Source organism: Triturus cristatus, chromosome 3_2, assembly GCF_964204655.1.
Source record: "Triturus cristatus chromosome 3_2, aTriCri1.1, whole genome shotgun sequence".
In the NCBI taxonomy this organism is placed as follows: domain Eukaryota; kingdom Metazoa; phylum Chordata; class Amphibia; order Caudata; family Salamandridae; genus Triturus; species Triturus cristatus.
The window spans coordinates 684,695,084-684,722,312 of NC_140584.1; the positions used below are offsets into that span (position 1 = coordinate 684,695,084).

The 27,229-nt window shown below is 42.2% G+C and overlaps 1 long non-coding RNA gene across 1 annotated transcript in view; it reads right to left on the minus strand.

Moving 5' to 3' along the window:
- The window catches only part of LOC146857965 (uncharacterized), a 68,242-nt gene that overhangs the window by 32,755 nt on the left and 8,258 nt on the right, over positions 1–27,229 (minus strand). Inside the window, exon 2 of the long non-coding RNA XR_014979634.1 lies at positions 504–590. This is a non-coding gene — a long non-coding RNA (uncharacterized LOC146857965). The remainder of the gene's footprint in view (positions 1–503; positions 591–27,229) is intronic.

Sequence of the window (27,229 nt, forward strand, 5' to 3'; positions counted from 1 at the left end):
GTGGAATCATCATCAGATGATTTCTCTCGAACACAAAATTCACCCGCAGAATCTTCAACTTGGTCCTCTTCCTCAGTTGCAGAGTAAGTCTCAGAGCCATGTTCAGAGGCAGATTCAAAAGGCAAACCTACAACCTGCTGGGCGGTCAGCTTGCGGGCAGTTATAATGCTTACTTATGAAACTAACACAACAAACAAGACAGCACTACACAATAGTGTGTCAAATTAGAACTCAACAAACTCAGCTGTATCAAGGAGTAAATATAGCTATTGACATATAATGATCTTGGAAAAACTAATAATACAATCCACACAATGAACTTGATACTCCAAAAAGATACCTCACTTGCCACAGACAACTAGGCCACAAATCCTAACGTGAATATGATAAGAAGAAAATAAATAAGCTAAATATGCTACAATTATTACATCCATTAAAAAACACACATTCAAGCAGGGCAATGATACTCATTTCAAGTAAATATTACAAAAATGTTTCCTTACCAAACACATGCAACTACACAACCTGCAGATCTACCAGTGCCGAAACTGCAAGCAGGAGTCACCACCAAGGAAATCAAAAGCTTTGCACTACATTAAAAAGGGGAAATAAAGCATGAAAATCACAAAAGCAAATGATGACAAGAAATAAAACAGTTAACATTATAAAACACTATGCAGTCTGTCTCTGGGGGGAGATCAGCATCACAAACATCTGACCAGCCCCCAGGTGGGGCACAAAAAGCAAAGACAATACATTTGCACCCTAGCAGGGATTGACCCATACCCCAGCCAAACACTAGTTCACACACACCACCATCCAAACGCCAGCCACACACATCACCAGCCAGAAGCCAGTCCACACACACAGCCAGCAAAATCCCCAATTCAAACACACCATTAACCAAACACCAGCCACTCGCCAGTCTACACACACCACCAGCTAAATGCCAGTACACAGACATAGCTAGTCAAACGCCAGTACACACAGATCACCAGTCATTTGTCAGTTCAGACAGACCGACAGCCAAACGCCAGTTCACACAACAGCGAAACGTATTCCCTGGTGTTTAGCAGTTTTGCGCCCCCGTGGGGGGCAGATTGGCATAGCAAATGTATGGTCTACCCCGAGGGGGGAAGCTAAAACCAATGCCCAAAAATGTATCTATAGCAATCCCTGGTGTCTGGAGGTTTTCTGCCCCGGGGCATATTGGCCTAAAAATATGGCCAATCTGCTCCCAGAGATTGGCCATATACCTGGGGGGGTAGAAAATAGCTAAAACATGTGCCAAATAATGGTGAGCAACCCTTGTCCAAGGGGCTGCTCCCCGACAAGTATTTGCAGCAATCCCTGGCGTCTAGTGGTTTTCTGACCTTCTTTGGAACACATTGGCCTAAAAATATGGCCAATCTGCCCGGGGGGTGCAGACAACAGCCAAAACGTGGTAAATAGTGGGGAGCGGCCCTTGACCAAGGGGCAGCTCCCCATAACAAAAAAAATCCCTGGTGTCTACTAGGTGCATTCCTGCTGCGCAATCGCAGTCCAACCAGCGATCCCGCAGCAGGAATGCACTGCAGAGAGACACCAGTAGAAAGACAAAACTCTTTTGTTTGCCCCGGTGTCTCTCGGCCCTCTCAATCTCTCCCAAGAGGAAAAAGCATACCTTCCTCCTGATGTGCTGGAAACAAATGGCTTCTAGTGCATCCCCAGGGTGTTATGATGACGTTACTGCGCTGTGCGCATGCTGACATCATCAGATCACCGGGGAGGAGTCTGAGGTGGCAGTGGAAGCGTTTTTGCTGCCATGCCTGGTGGGGGCTTGAGGTGAGGTGACCTGCGGGGGGAGCGCCAACACTTATACCGGGGGGGGAGGGGGTTTCTAGGACATGATGAGTACCAGTGCTGAGGACTTGTGCAGCACGTCCTTCGCACCCAAGAGGTTAAAACTTCCCCATCCTTTTTTGCCATCTCACCCAACAGGCACACATGACCACTACTTTCAAAAACAACTTACTACTTCACCTTTCAAATCCATTCCCATCATTCTATCCTTACTCTAAACTCCAACAACACACAAGAAATCAAGAGCAAAATACCTACGTCTAATGCACACACAAAAAAATGTATTACTATCTACTAAGCATACAACTCTAATCTTGGTTCTAGATTAACATGCTACTCGCTGTAAAGCGCTTCAATGTCTCGTCTGGGGTAGTAAGCATTATATATACATACTACTTACAATTACAATTTGTGGAATACCCTGGGGCTGTGGTGACAACAAATGGCAATATCTTGAACTGAAAATGTTGACCACTTAACATGAAGCGGCCATGAGCAGTATGTATGGGTCTGTTGAAGTAAGCATCCTTTAGATCAAGTGCTGCAATGAAGTCTCCTTGCTGTAGCAGTGGGATGACATCCTGCAGAATGACCATATGGAAATATTTTGAGTATGTACTTTTTGAGAAGCCTGAGGTCTAGTACAGACCTATGGGAGCCATCCTTTTTGGGGATTAGAACGCAGAGGGAATAAACACACTCCATGTCTGTGATGTTGCAGTGGCACAGGTACTATAGTCCCTTTGAGGGTGAGCACCTGGACCTTCTCTTATTGGTGCTGATGTTCCAGGCTTAAGTTGTGTCTGTGGGGAGGCATATTTCGTGGGGTTGAGGTGAGCTTCAGGCAGTAGTCTTGCCCTATGACAGAGAGTACCCATTGGTCAGAGGTGATCGCTTCCTAACAAGGAAGAGACCCCTAGAGTCTTCCCCAACACATGATGTGTGATTGGTTAGGAGATAGAGGAGTTACTGCTTAGAGGAGGCAGCTCTCTTAGATGATCTGCCTTTTCCCCTATCCTTAGTGCTGTTGTCTCTAGAATGCCCCTGTGATGACTGCTGGTGGTATGGCTTCCGCCTCTGGAAGGAGGGTTAGGAGCCTCCATTGTAGAGTGATCCCCAAAATGACCTCCCCGAAGTTGATGTCTGTTCGGCAGCCATGGCCTTGGCAGTGTCTGAAATATTTTCAAGCATCTGACCCACCAGGAGTCCGAAAGGATGTTCACCATCGAATAGCAGGTTTAACAGATGCTGCTGTACGTCTGGCTTAAACCAGGAGATACAGAGCCAGATGCGATGTCTGACCAGAATACTGGTGTTGACTCTGCTGGAGCAGAGTTTTCTTTTAGAAAATTCATGGGCTTTTGAAGCTCTGGCATGTCTATGCGTTTTATTAATTTATTAATAATTAACAATTAACTATTTGTCTTTGTGCAAGTGTGTTTTATTAATCAACCCGTTTGTCCTAACATAAGAGAAAGTTACACAAGGGTTAGCTTATTTGTGCTGTTTCTGTCCTAATAATAACGTGCAAGTTTTCATGTTTAAACGTTGCTGTGTGCTATTTATTTTGAGCACAAAACGCTGTCTGAATTAATGCTTTTTATGTCGCAAAGCTAGATAAATACATACACATAAGGGTATTAGTGGGGTTAACACTGTTTAATCATTATGCTGTAGTAACGTTTATTTTGTCTCTTTAATTAAGATGGTCTATTGTGGCCTATGAAGGCCTTAACCGAGCTGACAGTATTTCAAAGCCTGGCTGTGGCATATTCTGTGATGTGGCAAGAGAGACCCCTGCTGGAAAAAGGTCGAAGACAACTGACCGTGGTCCTTGTTGTATTTTTCCATGAGGACATCAGCAGTTTGGAGGATCTCCAAAAGAAATGGAACGTCCTTGGCAAACAAAGGAGCTTCAGAAATGAACAATGAACTGTGGCCTGGCTGCCGAGGGAAGTTGTACAAGTTGGATACTTTGATAGTTTCTTGGTTCCTGTTCCGTAGTTCACGTCTTGTGACTTTTCCTGAGCGAAGATTTTCAGATGTAGCAATGTTACATCCCTTCCTTCTCGCTCTGCTCAGTGATACAGTTTATTTTGCCAACTTTATGTGTGTTTCCATTGTATTTTTCATTATAAGAATTGTTAGCTTAGGGAGGGTTTTGCCACTTGCCATTTTACCTTTGCCGCGTGAACTTGCGTTGCTGAGGATCGATGCTGAGGGACTACGTCTTGAGAGACTTTACCGAGAGACTTGTCCTGACCCGTTCTGACACTTAGTTAGAATAGGTAACTATGAGAAATGATTTATTCTGATTTTACTTTGACTAATTTTAGATAAAGCAATATAATTTTAAACATGGTGTTGAATATTCTTTCTTGTCAATTATTGTGTACATTTTGATCATTGTTGTATAGATTGTATAGAGTATGATTAAGGATAACCACTATAATCAGGTCCTATCGTCCTAGATATAGATGCAGGGTTTTCTTCCCACAGGTCTTATGCTGCTGGTAGAGTATTTGAGCGTATGTTAGTGAAATGGGCCCTAGCGTATGATGAAAGTCAGATTCCAGTGATGATGAAGATACTGATGATACGGAATCAGTGAGAAAAGAAGCAGAGAGAGCTTCAAGAGAATCACTGCGAGTATCAGAGAAAAGATCAGATTCTGTAAAAGAGCCTGTAGTTTCAAACAGCAGTGAAGGAAAAAGAAAAGAAAAAAGAAATCACACAGAGATTACTCCTGAATCAGAAGAGGAGGAGATTGAAGAACCACTTGAGATTATTCTTGAAGAAACAGGGTCAGAAGAAGATAGAGAGGGACAGATTGCGGAAGACCCCCGAGGAGGTGTAGGGAACATTCATGAGGAGCTAGGTGAAGGGACAAGTAGACAGCAAGAAGATTGCGTGTCGGAGACCCGAGGAGGGACAGGAGTAGGGAAGTCTCAAACAGTGGTGAAAAAATCTGTGGAGAAGAAGAAAACTGCTGGGAAACGGAAACAAGAGGCACTTGAAACAGATGATGAAGATGAACAAACAGAGGGTCGAGTTCTGAGAAAGAGAACTTGGATTGGAGAAAGGAGTAATAAAGAAACAAAGCCGAAAAAGGTGTTAAGAGGAGATCGTTGGCCTAACAACAGAGTTAAGAGGCTGAGATACAAAGTAATAAGAGCAAATTCATCGAAAGCTGAACAAGTGAATGAAGTTTCAAGTCAAAGTTCAAAAGCTGAAGGAGAAGAATCAAAGGAGTCAAATGAACCAGTGGAAATAAAAAGAGTAAGAAGACCCAACCAAAAGTACAGATCACCGGAATGGTCTTATGTGACACTGTCTGAAGAAGGAAAAGAAGAAACAGTGACTCGAGATAATCCGGAAGTGGTCTTGAGAAAAGTGGTTGAGGAAGATACTGGTGAAATTCTGAAAGTACTCTTGACTGACATTGGAGAAAAGTCAAGTACTGAAGATTCCGACGTTGGAGATCTGATACAATTTGATGTTGAAGAAATTGAAGTGAAGAATGACAAATATCCAAACTGAGTGAAAGAAGGATTCACTTGGATCAAGTGAACGAGGAGATCATTTGGATAAACTGAAAGCTGAAGAATTGTTGGAGAATTGAAAAAGTTCAAACAGTAGTGGAGTAGTAGAGGCTAAACTAAAATGGCTAACATAGAGGATAATAGAAATAGATGTGCCTTCTTTAAGAGGTGGTGTAGAATGTGCTGCTGTTGTACTGGATTATTAATGCTTCTATGGGGTGTTTTAGTTTTATTAGTTACTTTTAGAGTAGAATTTGGAATGAATATAGAGAATGTGACAAATGTAGAGAAGAATTCACAAAAAGTAGTTCCAATTAGAAGTAGTAGTTACATACACAAAGATAGGTCGATTAATAATTTTTCTAGTAATGTTTTTTCTAAACTGTTATATGAATATGTGAAGACAATGGAAGTAAGGGATTGCTACGTCTGTATGCAATTACCTGCATCCGTCTCAGAGGGTGTTACTTATCATCATTTACCAGCTACATATGGTATTTCCTGTAGTATTTTAAGTAGTGTTTTTTATTTGTGGGAAAATAGATTATAAAATGTCTAACAGAGATAGTATTTTTGGGCACTTGCCAATGAACAAAGAGCTGAATCCAGCTAAAGAAGCTAACACTTTTGGTGAGATTTTTATTGAAGAAAAAGGATTAACATTAGATTACATTTTTAAGAATAATTTAACATGCAGTTTGAAGGAAGAGGAGAGAGCTTTCCTGGATATGGTAGAAGAAAGGAGAGTGAACATGCATGAGAAAGGGGGAAAATATGAAGAGAGTGAAACAATTTGGGACATTGAGATGGGAAAAGAGTTGAAGAATGGGGCTAGTCCAACTTTAGCTCTAGATGCGCCACAGAAGGGTAAACTTTGCATTACCAGAAGGAAATCCCAATATGATACATATTTTGTGGGAACTAGTGAGTGCCATGATACATACTTCATTGCGACAGGTTGGGGTTTCAGAGGTGGAGAAGATACGATTTTTCCAGGAGTGTACTATGTTTGTGGGAACAAGGCTTATTACAAGTTGCCTGACCATTGGTATGGCACGTGTTATGTGGGCCTGGTTTTTCCTAAGATTTTTCATACAGATAAAATAAGAGATGTAGAAGATATTAACTTATTAACACGTTTTAAGAGAGAAACTTGGTCTGAAATTGTGGGTGATATTTTTGGGGTTTTGATTCCAGCAGTGGGAATTTCTTTGAATGCTTATGGAATTCGGAAACTGTCCACAGTGGTTGATCGCTTATCGACAAATACCGCAGGAGGGTTTCTTTTGGTGAATACGGAATTAAGTGCCGTACGTGCCATGTCTATGCAAAATCGACTTGCCCTTGATATTCTATTGGCCAAGGAGGGTGGAGTCTGTGGAATATTGAAAGTTCAACATTGTTGCACTTACATTCCTGACGAAAGTAAAGACCTGAAGGTCTATATCAAAAATATTACAGATTTACATGAAGAATTAGTACCACTTGAAGCTGGGAGTTTGTGGACTAAAATAGCTAATAAAATGATAGCTGTTAAAGATTTTATTGCAAAAATAGGTAGTACTATTATAGGTAGAATATTGTTTCCCTTGTCTTGTATAATTGTGGCTTTGTTAATAATAAGATTGGTGTGTGTGTGTTGTAAAAACAGGGGAGGGAGAAAGAAATTGAATAAGGAAAAGAAAAATAAGAAGTTGAAAAGAGAACCTCAAGAAATTGAACTAGAAGAATTGAGGGAGAGTGTTTATTTAGAGACAAAGAGAGATGATGAAAGTGAGGAAATATGAATTTTTATGGTCAATTGTGTCCCCTATCTAGACCCCAACGGCTCCGTGTACATGCTACAAGTACATGTATGTTCCCTCCAGTTCCAGCTATGAAGACGCAAATAAATGTGCGTCCAACGTTAACATGTCCTTTTTCAAATCCGCCATGAATGGGTCGAATATTCCATTCCTAAGTATGATTGGCCACCGACTTTATATGGTATACTTTTCACGTTTTCCAGCTCTGGCAAGGTAGGCCCTGAATTCTGCCATCGAGCTTTTTCCTGCTTCTGCCTCTGAAATGCTCCAGCCTGGATCTGCATCTGTATCCATGAACTTTGTCTTACTTCCTGCGCGGCTAACGATGCCTGACGCGGCCTGTTGCCTGCCAAAAACTGTATTTCACCTTCAAGTTATCTGCTCCGCTCCTCATCCAATGCATTCCTGTCTAGTAGTTTAGGTAAACATCCTTCCAGCTACCGAGCAAAGGGCCCGGCCTTACTGTCTCCATGCAAGTAATTCATGACTCTCGTTACCATGGTAGGCCCATGCCCCCTCGCATCCCATGTCGACACTTAGACGCTTGTACACGCACTAACAGTCAGTATAGAATAGGATTTGTCCGCGAAGACCTTTCCTTCTAGATAATATAGTTCCTTAAACACAAGATATTAGATATGATTTAGGACTAGGTTGTCCTGACACCCCAGACTTCTGTCTCCTCATGTAGGGCTAAACGTCAAGTTCCCTTCACCCCCTAGTTACACGTCAATCACACGTCATGCGGCTGCCAAACATTTTTGCTGACACTGCAGGATTCTCTTATGGATCCACCCACCTGTGACATCATTTTAAATGACGTTTCTAGTATACGCCCTCATGCACGCCTATTATTACGCCTTTTTTATTACGTATGTGTATTCTTATCTGTATTATCAGCTGTTACGCCTCCTGCATCTGTCTTAATGTAATGCATTTCTTATATATACTATTACTTGTCAATAATCTATTGCTGATCCCTTCCTGAACCTTCGTGGTGACGGAACTCGATTGCCTGGTTCGAACCATCATTCCTTTGTAAGGAATAAATACCCTATTATACCCTCGAATACCACGGATTCTGCCTCTTATTTTACTGAGTTATTCTTATTGAATTTTACCGCATAAAAATAGTACAGGTAATTTAAATATTTACCACATAAATTGGCGCCCGAACAGGGACACCTCTCACACCCCATGCGCCGGAGGTGCGTTGCAGACCCGGTCTCCTGCCACAGCCGGACGGACAATTACGCGTACCCGCAGGATTTCCTGTATTTCCCTCAGGCCAACGGGGGCGACTGAGGCTGCGATCAACACCCAGACGAGGCGGTGAGGAGTGCGGAGAATCCCGACCAGAGCCTAGCTGAGAGAGCAAGATCCGAGGTATACAGAGGCCCACCAGATTCCGAAGTTCCGAAGTATCTAAGTCACGAGTCGAGTCCAGTCCAGTTTGGTCTAGTCCAGTCCAGACTTCCGAGGCCTTCCGTTCCGTGCTTCCCGGTGAGTACCGTTGCTGAGGACGCATCTAGACGTGCACATTAGCTTGTGCCGGTCAAGACGGGTCTGGGTACACAGACCTGGTCTGCACTGTTTTAGCAGTGTATCTGTACTGTTTAGCAGTACATACAGTATATTTAGAATTATGCAATTAACTAGTTTTATTCTAATTGTTATTGTTCGTTCTAAATGTTTTGATATGTTTTAAATGTCGTGGTATGAGTGATTGTTCGATCTTCATTATTGTGTTTATTGTAAGAATTAAGTAAGTAAGAATTAAGTAGCAAGGTTCAAGATGCCGTTATTTTCAAAATTAAGACAGATAAAAACTAGAAAAGGGATACTCGAGGAAGCTGTTCCCATCCCACCTAGGGACACTCCAGGGTACTTTATGTACCATAAACATGGCCTAGATGCCGTATTATATCTTGATCTATGGGTGGACTACACCAAGGATTTAGCAGAGAGTCAGAGATGGCCCGCTGCCGGAACATGGGATGCAGATTGCATCATGAGAATAGAAGAAGCGTTATGGAAAAAGAAAGCCAGACAGTCACAGAAAGAGGCCATTGAACTATGGCGTAAAGAATCGCATAGGCGCACAGAGAAAGCGCTCAGACAGGAAGAGAAAAGTAGGGAAGATTCAGAAAAGGCCCGAAAAAACATATTAATTGACGAAGGTACCCGAGTAAAATCAGAACAAGTAGACAGACAACGAAACACTCTTATGAATGGTATGTATCCTCTTCTGGCCGAGGGTTTGCCTAAGGCCACTCCGGAAATACCGAAAGATCTGCCACCTCCGTTACTCCCGATTAAAGTACATCCCAAAACCGCAAAAGACATTTTCCTTTCTTCCTATTTAGATGATGTAGCTCCCGAATATGTAAATGTTCCACCACACGCACCACCTGTCGATGGTGCTCAACCTCAAGATCATCCGCCCCCAACTCCGCAACAACAAACTCCTCCTCACATTCCAACAGTTTCATCTGTTTCTACCACTTTTCCTACATCTACCGTCTCTACCTTACATTCAACGAATCCTTTCGCGCCTAGCACCTCAGAAGGTGCAACAGGAGGTGCGACAGCGATTTTTTCCACGCCACCGCAAGGAAATAAATTGTCCTTTAGAGATCTAGCATACCAACATACACCTCAAACAGCAAGATCCGATAGGTTTAAGGAACATCTTGTGGATTGTAGATATGATCCAGTGCCCGGTAAAAATGACAGAATGCTGCTGTCATCACTACGTATACGACGAGCGTCCACATATTTAATGACACTACCAGGAATGGTTGCTCATCTGGACAATATATATCACTTTGTCCAATCAGGACAAGGCCCTGAAAGTATTGACAAGGCCATGGAATACCAGAAAGTAGATATACAGAAACTACTGCTAAGCTTCCTCATAAACTGCTTGATCAGAAGCAGAGATAGGCCTGAGGTAGATCAGGATGAAATGCAAGTGCTTACCAGATGGGGTCAGAATATATCAGAAGGGTAACATGATAAACAGAAGTGTATAGTAGCTATGTGCCGAAAGATCAGAAAAGAAATAGAACGAATACATGAAAACAGAGTAGAAGCAGATAAAACTGAATCAGAGGGAGAGGAGGAGGAAGAATCAGAAATGTCCACGGGACAATTAGAAACGATAGCTTATGTAGGTAGGGGAAGATCTTGTAACAATACCAGATACTTTAATGATCCAATACGTCCGATACGTCCAGAATGTAACAGACATCTTCAAGCCCCTATGTTAAATACGAGGTCCCCTGAACACCTATTCCAGGCTGCTGATAAATTACTCCGAGGCCGAAGGGGGTATCATTTGCTCGATTCTATGGATGAACAAGAATTAGCCAGGTCAGCAGTACAATGGGCTGACAGTTCTGAAAAATACAGTGATGATGCGCTAGCACACACGTTTCTGAATCTTACCCCAGACGAACAGCGTTTAGCTGGTATATACATGATACAACACCTCCTTATATTGTATAGAAGCCAACACTCCGATCCTGGTCCCCTACCTGATATACTGATAGAATTACTCACGAATAAATGGAGAGGTTCAGGTACTGATTTAATTAAAGAAATTCTAGAATATCGACACCAGTACATTGTTTTCGTATGCCCAGAACATGTTTCAGTTCCCACCGTGGAAAGAAAAACGTATCACATAGACAGACAGAACCCATTACGCGAAGTACACCCAGTCAGAAATGATGACAATACGTTTAGACGCGTGTTTGTATACACGCCCATAACCAAAATAGAACTATTGGAAATGAAAAAATTAGTGCCTAGCCATGACAAAGATCCAGCAGGTTTTCACCGTGAATTAAAAGACATGTTACTCATGGGTGATTATACCTATCCTGACATTATGAAAATATTGAAAGTATTATTGCCTGCCGGTATTTATGAGAAACTCAAGGAAAAAGAATGGGAGGTGGGAGACCAAAAGATTGATTGGACCGCATTGGAAACTGAAGAAAATAGCAGAACTGCAGGCGTAGGGCTTGGGGCCAAAACAAAAGCATTGCCAGGGCTATTGGTACAAGTATTGCCACGTTTATTAACTACGAAAAAGGAAGATTGGGGAGCAATCTCAGCTTGTAAACAGAAACCCGATGAAGACACTAGTGATTTTTATTCCCGATTTGAAAAATGCTTTGGTATTAATAGCGGCTTGAAAGCAAATAGTGAGTCATATCCACACCTTTTTGTAACAAAACTAGTCGAGAATTCCCTGCCGCAGGTTAAAAACAGAGTATTGAAAGTTGAGAGCACTTGGCAAGCTAACACTCCTTCACAAATGTTGCAAATGTTACAGTATCACCAGAATAGAATTAGAGAAGAACAAGAACACGAAACAAGGCGTATGAAAGACACGAAAATGAAAATGCTTGTCGCTCAGTCAGTTCCAGCTGACGGTCATAAAAAGGGTACGGCAAGTAACTCAGCGGTTCCCGTTAAAGGGACATGCAACTATTGTAAACAGCCAGGTCATCATGTAAACGATTGTGCAGTTCTAAAACATAATATCTCCACGGGTAGAACCAAGGAGAGACCACGTCCGCCTAGACAGGATCAGATCCAACAACAAGTACCTCAGAATATACAGCCTATGCAAGCTGCACAACAGACCGCACCACAACCACAACAACAGCCACAGCCTATTGCTGCAACACAAAACACGACACAACAGATGTACCAGTATGCACAAAATGACTATCCAGAGTATCAGCGCTACACATGAAATAGCCTAGAGAGGGAAGTTGGCTTACCCCTTATTGAGGTTCCTGTAGACCAAGAGGGTCCCTATGTACAGAGTCAAGTATTAGGGAAAGACAGAAAGTTTCTACTCGATACAGGGGCAAGCAGAACAACTATAAGTCACAACAAAGTCCCAGGGGCACCCCTCTCAGGCTCACAAAATATTTCCCTTGGTTTTTCAGGAAAGCCCACTATTAACGAAGTATAACAACCACTTGCATTCACAGTCGGTCCATTAACACGGACTACAGATCTATTGCTTACGAAATCATGCCCAGAAAACTTGTTAGGTATAAAAACATTGAAAGCTCTAGGAGCTATAATATGTTGTTCTCCGGACGGAGTACGACTATTTTTGCGTGACTTTAAAGGTCACTACGTGTCTAGAGACATGGATCACCGGTTACAGAATCTACCTGCACATTTATGGGCGCAAGGCCCCACTGATGTAGGTTGTATGCACATTACACCATATCGAGTCACACTCAAAACAGGAGTGGTACTACCACGAATGCGACAATACAAGTTACCACCAGATGCTGTAGTGGCTTTACTGCAAATCATTGACGAGCTCATTGCACAAGGAGTGGTTGTAGAAACCGACTCCAATATATGTAATTCTCCGATTATTCCGATTCTTAAACGAACCGATCCAAAAGCACCCCCAGTATATCGATTAGTTATTGATCTGCGCGAATTGAACAAATGCATTGTACCACAATACCCCGTGGTCCCAGATATCTCTTCATTACTGACAGCTATTGATTCAGATGCAACGTTCTTTACTGTAATTGACCTCAAGAACGCCTTCTTCAGCGTCCCAATAGATCCGGAAAGCCAATATTTGTTCGGATTCAGTTTAAATGGACGAAGTTTTAAATTCGCACGCGCACCTCAAGGATTTACAGAAAGTCCTAGCATCTACAGCCAAGCACTGAAAAGACAACTTGACAGTATCCACATGCCTGCTAACACTGCACTGCTTCAGTATGTCGATGATCTGCTGATCACCGCCCGAAGCGAACCCGAATGTGAAAAAGCATCACTGACGGTTTTACATTTCTTAGCCGACAAGGGGCACAAGGTGTCCCCTTCAAAGCTGCAATTTTGTGCCCAGCAAGTTGTGTACCTAGGGCACTTGCTGTCCAAATGGGGGAGACAGCTCACACCTGACCGCATCCAGTTAATTGTAAACATGCCACCACCCAAGACACAAAAGGAGGTACGGGCCTTCATAGGCCTCACTTCATACTGTAGGCAGTGGATCCCCCAATATGCATTTTTAGCAAAACCACTCATTCAGTTGACAACACAGGAGGCAGCGACATCGACTGTCCTCCCTTGGACTCCAGAACATACACAAGCTTTTGAAGACTTAAAGAAAGCTTTATGCCAAGCACCTGTTTTAGCGACACCATGTTACAGTAAGCCTTTTACACTCTTTGTTACAGAACGTGAAGGTACTGCCTTGTCAGTACTCACGCAGGAACAAGCAGGATCACACAAGCCATGTGCTTACTTTTCTAGCACATTAGATCCCGTAGCTCAGGCTCTTCCTGCGTGTCTGAAATCAGTTGCAGCGACAGCTCTAGCGATTAGACAAAGCGATTCCATAGTATTAGGACATCAATTGACAGTACAAGTACCACACGCAGTAGAGGTTCTCTTGAATCGGACACAAACACAACACTTGACTATAGCACGACTGACTGGTTACGAATTGACATTGTTTCAGCCACACATAGAAATCAAACGTTGTAGTACATTAAATCCTGCCACACTTTTGCCTTTAAGTGGAACAGACCCACTGGCACATGATTGTATTGAAGTCATTACTATTACGACGAAACCCAGACAAGACTTGACAGATGTCCCATTACCAGATCCAGACCTGACACTTTATGTAGATGGTTCATGTATGAGAACAAGTACAGGAAAGTTAGTGGCCGCTTATGCAGACACGACAGACACCGAAGTCATTGAAACAAATTGTATCGACACATTATCAGCTCAAGCAGCAGAGCTTATCGCTCTGACACAAGCCTGTATTCAAGCCAAAAATAAGAAAGTCAACATATACACAGATTCACGTTATGCATTCGGAGTCGTCCATGACTTCGGCGTTCTTTGGCGCGAAAGAGGTTATTTAACTTCTCACGGTGCCAACATTCAACACGGTCCCCTCATTCAAGCTCTATTAGATGCAATACATCTACCTACTTCAATATCTATCATGAAGTGCAAAGCCCATACAAAAGTCACCGATATTATTTCCCAGGGTAACGACCTAGCAGACCGAACAGCTAAGCAAACAGCACAGAATCAGACTCCTGCAACTGACCTGACAAAGACAATAGTTCCGACGCCGACACACTGCATGACAGTTAAGGATCCCGCCCTTGATGTAATTGACATACAGACACATGCTACACCAGAGGAAATAAAGAAATGGACCGAATTAGGAGGGATCCAGACAGATCAGGGATGGATGACGAAGGGAAAATCTATATGGTTTCTCCCCGACTCAATGGTTCAAGTTATCATTAACACAATACATAGTCCAGCACATCTAGGAGAAAAAGCCATGTTAGACAGTATTCAACACATTTGGTTCAACAAACACTTACGAGCTGCAGCCAAACAGAAAGTCCGAACTTGTATGATTTGTTGTCAGTTCAATCCAGGTAAAGGCGTACCTGTAGAGCAGGGTGGATTTCAACCTCCCGATCACCCTTTTGAAGTCCTCCAGATGGATTATATCCAGATGGAACGATGTCGAGGATTCAAATATGTCCTCGTAGTTGTATGCGCTCTTTCCCGGTGGACAGAGGCGTATCCCGTCTCAGATTACACTGCCCCGACTACTGCCAAACAGTTAGTTCGAGAATTCTTCCCACGGTATGGTATGCCCCGAGTCGTGTACTCAGATAACGGCCAACCGTTCTCATCCGAGCTAATGAAACACGTTTCACTTCTGTTAGGCTATCAATGGAAATTCCACTGTGTCCGACATCCCGAGGCAGCAGGTCTCGTGGAGCGTCATAACCAAACTCTGAAAATTAGATTGTCCAAAATCTGTAGAGACAAAGGTGTCGACTGGATAGTAGCCTTACCAGTTGCGCTCTTTTACATGAGAATGGTAGCACATTCTCGAACAGGGCTATCCCCGTATGAGGTGATCTTCGGTAGGCCACCAAATATGTGGGGGACGCCTATACCTCGTAAAATAACTGATATTGATTGTAATATGCTGACAGATTACCTGGCTTCCTTGATGTCTGCACTACAATCTTGCCGTTCACAGGTAGCTGCAGCCTTTCCCGACAACACCGAGGTAAAGCCTCATGAAGTGGTTCCAGGTGGCCTGGTACTTGTGAGAAACTTCGACAGGAGGAGCCCGTTGGAGCCTCGCTGGCAACAACCGAAACTCGTTTTACTGACCACGAGGACAGCCGTGAAGATTGAGGGTCGCAAAGGGTGGCTGCACTCGAGCCATATCAAGAAATTTCATGGACTACCATCGGATTTAAACGTTCAGCCCTGCATTCCCTCACCGACGGACTCAAAACTCCCCCTGGTTGAAAAGTCAGAAAAAGAGAACTATAAACTGAAACTAAGGTCTAGCAAGTCAGACAATTTGATTGTTTAAGTCCTCTCCAAGGTGAATCGGTTGAATTTGTCTCTGACATGTATCCTCTAGACCGAAATAGAGAGAGAAATAGACAGAAACAGCTCAAGAAACATGCGTACTGTAAATCACTTCGTAGTCACTGTATAGTGACATTATTAATTATGTTTTTTCTAAGTCTTTTGATCATTGTCGCAAGTATACTATTACACATGTATTACCCTAATTCCAAGCGTGCTTACAATGTTACAGCCGAACATTCTTTTAGTGAACTACCTCCACATGAGTTGTCCTATAGATTTGCGCTGCGCAACAACACATTCATTAGTATGTTACATCATTCCCATCAGACCAGCAACGCTACAAATTGTTGGATATGTGGCCGACTCGCCGCCCTATCAGAAATACAAAGGAGTTCTGCCTCTCTTTCCATATCCGTTTACACACAATGGTTCCTGTGGAGCATGGTTTAGTTTAATTAATTCTTTAGATTCAAACACTGTAGTTTACCAGAGCAACTGGGTATGGGGAAACCTGAACTTAGTCTTGCTTAAAGCCTGTTATCCTAACAAGGAGGGACTTCCCAAAAGAACAGGAACTGACCTAGAAAATGAAGTATATGGATTAGGTAATTTTACACTTAACCTCATGATTCTAAATGTTGAATCTGAAGCTACACTAGTCTTGCCTGCTATGTCCGTATTACCAGTCAAAGGTGAATTCTGTGTAAGAAAGAATGGTTCAGTACACCTGGGTCATAGTAAATGTAGTACTGTGATCGAATTCAGTGATAAAGGCAAGTCTACATTTAGAGCTTCCCGTCACTCCTACTTCATCTGTGGTCACACAGCATATATACGCCTACCCCTAGATTGGGATGGTACCTGTTACATTGCATTCCTTCTGCCACCTGTTTTCCTAGCCCCACCTGATTATCATAGAAATAGCAATCTAGTACACCATAGACCCCAGAGAGATACCCCGATTGTTGACTACACCGAAACAGCATGGGAACAATATACCGACTTCAATAAAGGTCTCTTTCCTTACATAGGTGTTGTCTCAAACAGTAAACTAATACGTAGATTAACTAGAACCCTTGAAGCAGTAGTGAATGAAACTACCTCTGCCCTAGGCAACTTAACAGAGGAGCAGTCTGCGATGCGGATTGTTGTTCTCCAAAATCGTCTTGTCCTTGACGTCATCCTAGCAGATAGGGGCGGAGCTTGTAGGGTCATCGGATCAAGTTGCTGTGTTTTCATCCCAGAAAACGCGCCATCCGTATATAAAGCCATAACTCGTCTTCACAAGATTGCAAATCAGATACATCAGAATGCAGGCACTTGGACATGGTCCGGTTGGTTCTGGAGCGTGTTGTCAGCCTGGGGATGGAAGGTCCTATCCTTCCTAGGTATTGGCCTTCTCATAGTATTCAGTTGCTGCCTATGTCTACAATGTGGACCAGCGATTTGCGGCCTGTGTGCCACATCGTGTATTCCACGATCAAGTTTTCGTTTAAAATCCCGGAAGAAGAAAGAAGAACAAATGATGTTACATGAACAGATTGATGGATTCCTGAAGATCGATATTTCATGAGAGTCCGTAGGGGACAAGGAGGGAATGAGGAAATATGAATTTTTATGGTCAATTGTGTCCCCTATCTAGACCCCAACGGCTCCGTGTACATGCTACAAGTACATGTATGTTCCCTCCAGTTCCAGCTATGAAGACGCAAATACATGTGCGTCCAACGTTAACATGTCCTTTTTCAAATCCGCCATGAATGGGTCGAATATTCCATTCCTAAGTATGATTGGCCACCGACTTTATATGGTATACTTTTCACGTTTTCCAGCTCTGGCAAGGTAGGCCCTGAATTCTGCCATCGAGCTTTTTCCTGCTTCTGCCTCTGAAATGCTCCAGCCTGGATCTGCATCTGTATCCATGAACTTTGTCTTACTTCCTGCGCGGCTAACGATGCCTGACGCGGCCTGTTGCCTGCCAAAAACTGTATTTCACCTTCAAGTTATCTGCTCCGCTCCTCATCCAATGCATTCCTGTCTAGTAGTTTAGGTAAACATCCTTCCAGCTACCGAGCAAAGGGCCCGGCCTTACTGTCTCCATGCAAGTAATTCATGACTCTCGTTACCATGGTAGGCCCATGCCCCCTCGCATCCCATGTCGACACTTAGACGCTTGTACACGCACTAACAGTCAGTATAGAATAGGATTTGTCCGCGAAGACCTTTCCTTCTAGATAATATAGTTCCTTAAACACAAGATATTAGATATGATTTAGGACTAGGTTGTCCTGACACCCCAGACTTCTGTCTCCTCATGTAGGGCTAAACGTCAAGTTCCCTTCACCCCCTAGTTACACGTCAATCACACGTCATGCGGCTGCGCGCGCATCTCTGCCAAACATTTTTGCTGACACTGCAGGATTCTCTTATGGATCCACCCACCTGTGACATCATTTTAAATGACGTTTCTAGTATACGCCCTCATGCACGCCTATTATTACGCCTTTTTTATTACGTATGTGTATTCTTATCTGTATTATCAGCTGTTACGCCTCCTGCATCTGTCTTAATGTAATGCATTTCTTATATATACTATTACTTGTCAATAATCTATTGCTGATCCCTTCCTGAACCTTCGTGGTGACGGAACTCGATTGCCTGGTTCGAACCATCATTCCTTTGTAAGGAATAAATACCCTATTATACCCTCGAATACCACGGATTCTGCCTCTTATTATTCTTATTGAATTTTACCGCATAAAAATAGTACAGGTAATTTAAATATTTACCACAAAAGAGTGACTAGTGTTTAATGTTGTGTAAGGGGAAAAGACATTTCTGATTTCTCCTAAAATGGGACTAAATTTTCACTATTTTTTTTTTGGGTTTATTTGGTGATAAAATCACCAAAGGGGGGATTGCTGGAGCAGAGTTTTCTTTTAGAAAATTCATGGGCTTTTGAAGCTCTGGCATGTCTATGCGTTTTATTAATTTATTAATAATTAACAATTAACTATTTGTCTTTGTGCAAGTGTGTTTTATTAATCAACCCGTTTGTCCTAACATAAGAGAAAGTTACACGAGGGTTAGCTTATTTGTGCTGTTTCTGTCCTAATAATAACGTGCAAGTTTTCATGTTTAAACGTTGCTGTGTGCTATTTATTTTGAGCACAAAACGCTGTCTGAATTAATGCTTTTTATGTCGCAAAGCTAGATAAATACATACACATAAGGGTATTAGTGGGGTTAACACTGTTTAATCATTATGCTGTAGTAACGTTTATTTTGTCTCTTTAATTAAGATGGTCTATTGTGGCCTATGAAGGCCTTAACCGAGCTGACAGTATTTCAAAGCCTGGCTGTGGCATATTCTGTGATGTGGCAAGAGAGACCCCTGCTGGAAAAAGGTCGAAGACAACTGACCGTGGTCCTTGTTGTATTTTTCCATGAGGACATCAGCAGTTTGGAGGATCTCCAAAAGAAATGGAACGTCCTTGGCAAACAAAGGAGCTTCAGAAATGAACAATGAACTGTGGCCTGGCTGCCGAGGGAAGTTGTACAAGTTGGATACTTTGATAGTTTCTTGGTTCCTGTTCCGTAGTTCACGTCTTGTGACTTTTCCTGAGCGAAGATTTTCAGATGTAGCAATGTTACATCCCTTCCTTCTCGCTCTGCTCAGTGATACAGTTTATTTTGCCAACTTTATGTGTGTTTCCATTGTATTTTTCATTATAAGAATTGTTAGCTTAGGGAGGGTTTTTGCCACTTGCCATTTTACCTTTGCTGCGTGAACTTGCGTTGCTGAGGATCGATGCTGAGGGACTTTGTCCTGAGAGACTTACTGAGAGACTGGTCCTGACCCGTTCTGACACTTAGTTAGAATAGGTAACTATGAGAAATGATTTATTCTGATTTACTTTGACTAATTTTAGATAAAGCAATATAATTTTAAACATGGTGTTGAATATTCTTTCTTGTCAATTATTGTGTACATTTTGATCATTATTGTATAGATTGTATAGAGTATGTTTAAGGACAACCACTATAATCAGGTCCTATCGTCCTAGATATAGATGCAGGGTTTTCTTCCCACAGGTCTTTTGCTGGTAGAGTATTTGAGCGTATGTTAGTGAAATGGGCCCTAGCGTATGATGAATGTATGTGCGTGTAACTGTGAAATTACTCTATCCGTGGAAGTGGGTTTATTTTAGGTACCCTGATCTCTTACCTGAGAATGACCATGTGTTGTTTGTGGATGGATGTGCTATGTGCAGCATATGCGGTGTGCAAAGTTTCAGAGGTCATGGAAGCATCACCATTGAAAGGAGTGAAATCTGCGCAAGTTGCTGAATTAGTGGCATTGACAAAAGCTTGTGAGATTGGGAAAGATTTGAGAACAACCGTGTTGACTGATAGTCAGTATGGATTTGGAGTGGTACATGACTTTGGCCAGTTGTGGCTGCAAAGAGGTTTCTTGACATCGGGTGGAACTCCGATAAAGAATGCTGAATTGATTGAAAAATTGCTTGAGGCGATACAGCTGCCTGAGGAGTTAGCTGTTGTAACATGTGCTGCCCATGGTCCAGGGGATGATTTTATTACTGTTGGTAACAGGTACGCCAATGATGTTGCACAGTATTGTGCTAAAACAAATCAGTCAATTAATCGGGACAGAATAGAGGAAATGTCTTTTCTTTCTGTGATGTTTACTAATGTCCTAGAAACGTGGGATGAAGTAAAGCAGTTACAAGATGAGGCAGGAGAAGAAGAGAAACAAGATTGGGTTAAAGCAGGATGTGCTCCAAGAGAAACAGACCATGTTTGGGTCTACAGAGATGGCAGACCAGTGATGCCTAACTCTATCTTGTCGTCAATGGCAAGGATGTATCATGGCCAGGGACATCTGGGGAGGGATGCGATGGTAAGGTCGTTCAAGCAGACCTGGTATAATGCGAAGTTCAGGACAATTGCAGAGAGCATCTGTCAAAGGTGTTTAATTTGTCAGCAATTTAACACTGGGAAGAAGACAGTGGTGAGTCTGGGAACAATAGGCAGAGAAGGAGGTCCTTTTACAAGAATGCAGATTGATTTCATTGAAATGCCCCAAGTGAACAGACTGAGGTATGTTTTGGTGGTAGTCTGTTTGTTTTCAAGGTGGGTGGAAGCTTACCCGACTAGAAGAAATGATGGATTAACAGTGGCAAAATTACTGTTGAGGGAGTTGATTCCTAGGTACGGGTTTCCAGTTACAGTTGAGTCCGACAGAGGTAGACACTTTCAAAATGAACTCATAGGTTTAATTTGTGAAGCATTGAAAATACAGCAGAAGCTACATTGTGCATACCGACCAGAGGCTTCTGGTGTGGTTGAGCAGATTAATGGCACAATCAAGAATAGAATTGGAAAAATGTGTTTAGCCACTGGCATGAAATGGCCAGATGTGTTACCTCTAGTTCTGATGACTATGAGATCTACTCCAGATAGAACTACTGGTTTGAGCCCGCATGAAATAATCATGGGACGTGCTATGCGCCATGCATTCGTGCCTGTCAATAAGTTGGTGACAATAACTGATGACATGATTTTGGATTACTGTAAAGGCCTGGCTGACGCAGTTCATTCTGTGTTTCACCAGGTTGGAGAAGAAGCTACCACACTTGAGAAGAAGCAAGCCCATGATCTGAGTCCAGGAGATTGGGTGAGGATAAAAGTGCACAGGAGAAGAAATTGCTTGATTCCAAGGTGGGGAAGGCCGAGACAAGTTATTCTGACTACGACGACTGCAGTAAAGTGTGCTGGAGTGAAGCACTGGGTACATGCAAGTCATACTCTGAGAGTTCCAAACCCAAAAGAAGGGACTGGTAAAGAGTATTTTGAAGAGTCAGATTCCAGTGATGATGAAGATACTGATGATACGGAATCAGTGAGAAAAGAAGCAGAGAGAGCTTCAAGAGAATCACTGCGAGTATCAGAGAAAAGATCAGATTCTGTAAAAGAGCCTGTAGTTTCAAACAGCAGTGAAGGAAAAAGAAAAGAAAAAAGAAATCACACAGAGATTACTCCTGAATCAGAAGAGGAGGAGATTGAAGAACCACTTGAGATTATACTTGAAGAAGTAGGGTCAGAAGAAGATAGAGAGGGACAGATTGCGGAAGACCCCCGAGGAGGTGTAGGGAACATTCATGAGGAGCTAGGTGAAGGGACAAGTAGACAGCAAGAAGATTGCGTGTCGGAGAGGAGGGACAGGAGTAGGGAAGTCTCAAACAGTGGTGAAAAAATCTGTGGAGAAGAAGAAAACTGCTGGGAAACGGAAACAAGAGGCACTTGAAACAGATGATGAAGATGAACAAAAAGAGGGTCGAGTTCTGAGAAAGAGAACTTGGATTGGAGAAAGGAGTAATAAAGAAACAAAGCCGAAAAAGGTGTTAAGAGGAGATCGTTGGCCTAACAACAGAGTTAAGAGGCTGAGATACAAAGTAATAAGAGCAAATTCATCGAAAGCTGAACAAGTGAATGAAGTTTCAAGTCAAAGTTCAAAAGCTGAAGGAGAAGAATCAAAGGAGTCAAATGAACCAGTGGAAATAAAAAGAGTAAGAAGACCCAACCAAAAGTACAGATCACCGGAATGGTCTTATGTGACACTGTCTGAAGGAGGAGAAGAAGAAACAGTGACTCGAGATAATCCGGAAGTGGTCTTGAGAGAAGTGGTTGAGGAAGATACTGGTGAAATTCTGAAAGTACTCTTGACTGACATTGGAGAAGAGTCGAGTACTGAGGATTCTGACGTTGGAGATCTGATACAATTTGATGTTGAAGAAATTGAAGTGAAGAATGACAAATATCCAAACTGAGTGAAAGAAGGATTCACTTGGATCAAGTGAACGAGGAGATCATTTGGATAAACTGAAAGCTGAAGAATTGTTGGAGAATTGAAAAAGTTCAAACAGTAGTGGAGTAGTAGAGGCTAAACTAAAATGGCTACCATAGAGGATAATAGAAATAGATGTGCCTTCTTTAAGAGGTGGTGTAGAATGTGCTGCTGTTGTACTGGATTATTAATGCTTCTATGGGGTGTTTTAGTTTTATTAGTTACTTTTAGAGTAGAATTTGGAATGAATATAGAGAATGTGACAAATGTAGAGAAGAATTCACAAAAAGTAGTTCCAATTAGAAGTAGTAGTTACATACACAAAGATAGGTCGATTAATAATTTTTCTAGTAATGTTTTTTCTAAACTGTTATATGAATATGTGAAGACAATGGAAGTAAGGGATTGCTACGTCTGTATGCAATTACCTGCATCCGTCTCAGAGGGTGTTACTTATCATCATTTACCAGCTACATATGGTATTTCCTGTAGTATTTTAAGTAGTGTTTTTTATTTGTTAGGGAAAATAGATTATAAAATGTCTAACAGAGATAGTATTTTTGGGCACTTGCCAATGAACAAAGAGCTGAATCCAGCTAAAGAAGCTAACACTTTTGGTGAGATTTTTATTGAAGAAAAAGGATTAACATTAGATTACATTTTTAAGAATAATTTAACATGCAGTTTGAAGGAAGAGGAGAGAGCTTTCCTGGATATGGTAGAAGAAAGGAGAGTGAACATGCATGAGAAAGGGGGAAAATATGAAGAGAGTGAAACAATTTGGGACATTGAGATGGGAAAAGAGTTGAAGAATGGGGCTAGTCCAACTTTAGCTCTAGATGCGCCACAGAAGGGTAAACTTTGCATTACCAGAAGGAAATCCCAATATGATACATATTTTGTGGGAACTAGTGAGTGCCATGATACATACTTCATTGCGACAGGTTGGGGTTTCAGAGGTGGAGAAGATACGATTTTTCCAGGAGTGTACTATGTTTGTGGGAACAAGGCTTATTACAAGTTGCCTGACCATTGGTATGGCACGTGTTATGTGGGCCTGGTTTTTCCTAAGATTTTTCATACAGATAAAATAAGAGATGTAGAAGATATTAACTTATTAACACGTTTTAAGAGAGAAACTTGGTCTGAAATTGTGGGTGATATTTTTGGGGTTTTGATTCCAGCAGTGGGAATTTCTTTGAATGCTTATGGAATTCGGAAACTGTCCACAGTGGTTGATCGCTTATCGACAAATACCGCAGGAGGGTTTCTTTTGGTGAATACGGAATTAAGTGCCGTACGTGCCATGTCTATGCAAAATCGACTTGCCCTTGATATTCTATTGGCCAAGGAGGGTGGAGTCTGTGGAATATTGAAAGTTCAACATTGTTGCACTTACATTCCTGACGAAAGTAAAGACCTGAAGGTCTATATCAAAAATATTACAGATTTACATGAAGAATTAGTACCACTTGAAGTTGGGAGTTTGTGGACTAAAATAGCTAATAAAATGATAGCTGTTAAAGATTTTATTGCAAAAATAGGTAGTACTATTATAGGTAGAATATTGTTTCCCTTGTCTTGTATAATTGTGGCTTTGTTAATAATAAGATTGGTGTGTGTGTGTTGTAAAAACAGGGGAGGGAGAAAGAAATTGAATAAGGAAAAGAAAAATAAGAAGTTGAAAAGAGAACCTCAAGAAATTGAACTAGAAGAATTGAGGGAGAGTGTTTATTTAGAGACAAAGAGAGATGATGAAAGAGTGACTAGTGTTTAATGTTGTGTAAGGGGAAAAGACATTTCTGATTTCTCCTAAAATGGGACTAAATTTTCACTATTTTTTTTTAGGGTTTATTTGGTGATAAAATCACCAAAGGGGGGATTGCTGGAGCAGAGTTTTCTTTTAGAAAATTCATGGGCTTTTGAAGCTCTGGCATGTCTATGTGTTTTATTAATTTATTAATAATTAACAATTAACTATTTGTCTTTGTGCAAGTGTGTTTTATTAATCAACCCGTTTGTCCTAACATAAGAGAAAGTTACACGAGGGTTAGCTTATTTGTGCTGTTTCTGTCCTAATAATAACGTGCAAGTTTTCATGTTTAAACGTTGCTGTGTGCTATTTATTTTGAGCACAAAACGCTGTCTGAATTAATGCTTTTTATGTCGCAAAGCTAGATAAATACATACACATAAGGGTATTAGTGGGGTTAACACAGTTTAATCATTATGCTGTAGTAACGTTTATTTTGTCTCTTTAATTAAGATGGTCTATTGTGGCCTATGAAGGCCTTAACCGAGCTGACAGTATTTCAAAGCCTGGCTGTGGCATATTCTGTGATGTGGCAAGAGAGACCCCTGCTGGAAAAAGGTCGAAGACAACTGACCGTGGTCCTTGTTGTATTTTTCCATGAGGACATCAGCAGTTTGGAGGATCTCCAAAAGAAATGGAACGTCCTTGGCAAACAAAGGAGCTTCAGAAATGAACAATGAACTGTGGCCTGGCTGCCGAGAGAAGTTGTACAAGTTGGATACTTTGATAGTTTCTTGGTTCCTGTTCCGTAGTTCACGTCTTGTGACTTTTCCTGAGCGCAGATTTTCAGATGTAGCAATGTTACATCCCTTCCTTCTCGCTCTGCTCAGTGATACAGTTTATTTTGCCAACTTTATGTGTGTTTCCATAGTATTTTTCATTATAAGAATTGTTAGCTTAGGGAGGGTTTTGCCACTTGCCATTTTACCTTTGCCGCGTGAACTTGCGTTGCTGAGGATCGATGCTGAGGGACTACGTCTTGAGAGACTTTACCGAGAGACTTGTCCTGACCCGTTCTGACACTTAGTTAGAATAGGTAACTATGAGAAATGATTTATTCTGATTTTACTTTGACTAATTTTAGATAAAGCAATATAATTTTAAACATGGTGTTGAATATTCTTTCTTGTCAATTATTGTGTACATTTTGATCATTGTTGTATAGATTGTATAGAGTATGATTAAGGATAACCACTATAATCAGGTCCTATCGTCCTAGATATAGATGCAGGGTTTTCTTCCCACAGGTCTTATGCTGCTGGTAGAGTATTTGAGCGTATGTTAGTGAAATGGGCCCTAGCGTATGATGAATGTATGTGCGTGTAACTGTGAAATTACTCTATCCGTGGAAGTGGGTTTATTTTAGGTACCCTGATCTCTATCAACTCCTATGGCCATGGAGTCAGTTGCGTCTACAGCACAACGTATGGTTGCATTTGATATGGTCTTCCCCTCAGTTACCTCCTGCCAAATATGCCCATACTCCATTGGGAGGTGATTGAGGAGATCCTCCATATCATCCCAATGTGCCCTGTCATATTGGGTGAGGAGGCCGATTGAGTTGCCTGACCCTCTTGCCGGCTGCACCCAGCTTTTTACTTTCTTTGTCAGGAGGGGGAACATTGCCTGTAGCTTGCACATTTGCACATTGCTCTGCTGTTGGGACTACTATAGAGTCTAGTGGTATGTAGTCGCGGATATAGGATGGATAACTAGAGGAGAGATAATATTTTGAATTGATCCTAGGTGTAATAACCCGTGCCTTGACTGGGTTTATCAAAGTCTCAGGGCGGTCTTCAGCATTCCCTTAACCATGGGTAGGAACTGAAGAGTGCGTTGAGTCTTGGACAATGTTTCAACCAGGAATTCTTCTTCTTCCGCGACAACTTGCATATCAACTTTATGATAAGTGGCTGCCCTGTCTATGACCTCATGGTAAATCGTGGTATCATAGGTGGTGAAGGCTTGGCTGGATGCAGATCCAGGTCTGTGCCACCCGGGTCATCCCTGGGCCATAAGGAGCAACATAAGGGTCAGCTGGATGGCGTGGACTGCTCTCCGCATAAGCAAAGTGTGGTGACCCCTCTAATGTGTATGAAGAAGGTGGTGCATGAGGTGTGGTGAAGGCAGAGGTAAAGGAGGAGGAGGTTGAGCAAAAACAGCGCTAGCCTATGCTTGGGAGATGAAGATGGCTCAAAAATAATTTGCTCCTCAAATTTCTCTTTCTGGAAAGTGTCTTGTAGCTTTGGCGGCAACTTGGTGGAAAATCTGACAGTCTGTAGGTTGATAAACAGACACTTTTGTCAAGTGTCAAATTTCTCTTGTAAGCTCTGGACTATCAGTTGCTCCAAATCTATGTTTTTTTGAGACGCAGTGGACTTTCTACGTGGTCGTTGTTTGGGCACCACTGCTATCTTTGGTGCTGACACCTTCGGTGCCTTCCGCCAGTACCGACCATGGCCTGAAGGCAGTGGTGGCATGGCAGACTGCTGTTGAGACTCTGGACTCGACACTCAACCCCCACTAGTCCAGTGCCAAGCTTGTTCATGTGGTCGCTGATATCCATGGGTTGTGTGCGAGTGCTGACCTTACTCTGAGTCTTCCGACACTGAGACTTCTGAACTGGACTGGTTCAGCTGGGCCTCAGAGGGATTGGTTTCTTTCTCCACTTCACCGTGGTGTTTCCCTGAAGAGGTCAGGGTTGTCTTTGGACTTCTGTCTCGGCATTCTCTGGTGGACCCACCTCCGCTCACATCCATACCAAAGAGTCTTCTTCAAGCAGGAGACAACCAGGCCTGGCATATGGTGTTGTCGTGCTCCGGGGAGAGGCAGAGATTGCAGCCTTGATGGTGGTCAATCCAGGGGAACTTCAAGTAGCACTGGAGACAGTATTGGTAGTCCTTTCTATAACTGACCTGGC